General features: G+C 28.4%; 1 protein-coding gene across 1 annotated transcript in view; it reads right to left on the bottom strand.

Moving 5' to 3' along the window:
* The window catches only part of LOC106462411 (vacuolar protein sorting-associated protein 13A-like), a gene marked incomplete at its 3' end in the record, with an annotated part of 125,434 nt that extends 122,969 nt beyond the window's left edge, over window positions 1-2,465 (bottom strand). The window contains exon 1 of the mRNA XM_013922337.1: window positions 2,418-2,465. The remainder of the gene's footprint in view (window positions 1-2,417) is intronic.
* Window positions 2,466-3,028: the final 563 nt, after the last annotated feature.

The following is a 3,028-nucleotide window of genomic DNA, read 5'->3' as shown; positions in this document are numbered from 1 at the left end:
GCTTCAAATTAAAAATAGTTCACTATTTCTATTGCACCAGAACGACATTGTCTTAGACTAAACAAAATGCCTTCCATCTACTTAGTAAATCATAAGTAATCAAATCTTCATTCACACAGATGATAGATACAATATCTGTAGCCTTTGTGAAAGTGAAACTAAAGACTGACTCTACACAGGTAAAATAACTTACAATGCAATAAAATATTTCCTCAATTGTATCATGATTCATACTTGAACATCAACAAAAAAATTAAAAAAGAGCTTGTTTTAATAGTGAAACAGTAAGGAGACACATAGCATTTCCATAAAAAGAATGAATTTGTACCTTTTCAGGGAAAACGTAACATCTCATGAAGGAAGAGGAACACATGTGGCTTTATTGGCATTCTAATTTAATTGCGGGTATTAGCCTCATTCTCCAAATTTATTGCAATTTTTAGTTATTAATTTGATAATTATCATAACGGTATATGTTCTTGTAAAGATAATAATTAGTGGTACATTACATAAAATAAGTTCAGAATTCACTGAAATATACTGTATGCTAATTAAAAGTGTATGTAAAAAAAACGTTTTTTTCCAACAGAACAGCACCTATTGCATATTTCCAAAAGACCCAAAATTATGGTGAAAACAGATGTTAGATTTGAACTTAGAAGCATTAGGAAAGCAACAATAATATCTATAGTAAAGTAAGCTCTGGCTGTAAGTATAGATTATTTATGTTATTGGAAACGATGCAAAAGTCAAAAGTTATTGTAATACATTCACTAACAATATGGTATAGAAAATCAAGCAGTTTTTTGCAAAGTTTCATATAATAAACACATGCAAGAAAATTGTGACTATAAAGATATTTAGCTGCATTCAAAATTATTAGTAGACATACAGCATGAAATTAAAATGTAATCAAATTACAATTTTTCATTGAGTTTATATGTTAATTAAATTTGTTTACAATTATTAACAAACAACTCACAAATAACCTAAATTATTTTAATTTACATTGTTAAGTATGGAGTCTACTGTCCTCTTGCAAGTTGTTAGCATAATAGCTGTTTACACTGAACTTAATGGCATATGCCTTGGGGTTTATAACTATTAACAAACAACTCACAAACTATCAAAACTGATTTAATTTACACAATATAAATAAGTCTTCCAAACTTAGGAGTATTGATTATGTAAGTTTTAGTACAGTAATATGTGCACTGAAATGAGAATGAAATCAGTGGAAAGTTATTATATACTTTCATTAAATTTTAAGTGTTAATAAAATTGTAGACATTATTAGACATTTTTTTAATTATTAAGTTACAACTATCAAATAACTTTTTCTTTTTAGGTTTTATATACTTTTTGTTTCAATCACATGATGATAAAGTATTGTAATTTGTATAACTTATAAGACAAGTATAAGGGAAAAACCAAATAGCCTAATTTCAGTAGTGTCATGTAGTCTAGTAGTAGTTTTGTGAGTAGTAGTAGCAATAAGATAAAGACTCATATATAAATAAGAGTGTAAATGTAGCACTACCAATAAAATGAATAATAAAGCAAAATATATACTGCAGGCCTGAAACTGGAAGGGGAATTTGGCTTTTCAGTTTTCTGTTTTTATCCACAGAACCATAAAAGAAGCCTATAAAAGTTAAATAGTTACAAAAAAACCATTACTTCTACTACTAGTAGTAGTATCAGTACTACTTAACATCTTAATATAACATACGATAGACAATAACAGGTCAGATGTCAATTTCATCCTTCAAATTCAATACTTTTTAGTTCAACTTCAAGCACACTCAGTCCACTCTTATTCTTAAGCAAAATAAAAATTTAAACCACTCTTTATTTTTTAGAAAATCGTCGATTCTCCTTTTGAAATCTGGTCAGACAAGCGAAGGGCCAATCTCAATAACTTAAGTAAGTAAGTAACATTAATACAACCAATATTACTAGTTACTACTGTAACTTGCAAGTTTTAACGGCAACTCATTCCATAACTGGTAGTGGTAGTAGTAATGATATGTTATTGTAACTATAGTTACTAGTATTAGTTAGTAAAATAAAACTGTCTTAAAAGCCTAGCCTGTCTTTTCCAAATCGTAAACTTTTTTCTTCTCACCCTGCTCAATAATTACTGTTACTGTCTTCAGACAAGTACAAATCACAAACTAGAGGCCTTTTTTCTTATCGTCGTATCAACCCCCTGGAGTTGTAGTTGTATTGCTATAGTTGTAAACTTTAATAACATTATCCGTCAGGCTTCCTTTTTCATTTTCTCAACTTATTTTTTCTTCATTGATGAGGAATACGTCAAAAAGTTTTACCCTTCAGTATCACTATTAGCTTTTACTGTTAGTGTTATTATGTCAGTATTTAATGTAATAATTAATACTACAAATACAACTTACCCTGTGATTGTGAAGTGACAACGAACATATACAAGAATGCCCAATTATAATAATAGTCATGTGATCAATATATTATATAGATGAGCTACATATCAAAAATCTTGATAGGTTAATACACATTTTCTCATTACATATTTAAATATAATCAATGTAATGATGTTTTATTCTCTCATCACTAAATCTTCGGCAACAAATGAGAGTTGTTTTTCGTATACCAGTATATATACAAGTTACTTGTGGTAAGTAAAGTACAATTCAAGTATTGCTCAATTTTACTCAGAAGCCACATTTAAAAAAACAAGAAACAGTATGATTATCAGAGAACATGTTTAAATGGACATCTACTCTACTATCTACCTGAGTTTTGACATTATGGATGTAAAAAACAACATGTTTTTCATGATTATGTATTTTAAATGCAACATTTAAAACAGTGAAAAAAGAGGGACCAACCCCATAATATGACATACTGGAGCGAATCGAAGTCCCTATATATATATATATATATATATATATATATATATGTTGGGTTGGGGGTAGGGTAGTATAGAATAAATAATAATTAATAGAAGTAATTATTATATATAGTAGTGTAGTAGTATACTAGTAGT

The sequence above is a fragment of the Limulus polyphemus genome, unplaced genomic scaffold (assembly GCF_000517525.1).
Source record: "Limulus polyphemus unplaced genomic scaffold, Limulus_polyphemus-2.1.2 Scaffold1159, whole genome shotgun sequence".
Lineage (NCBI taxonomy): Eukaryota > Metazoa > Arthropoda > Merostomata > Xiphosura > Limulidae > Limulus > Limulus polyphemus.
This window is presented reverse-complemented; position numbering and strand designations above follow the sequence as displayed.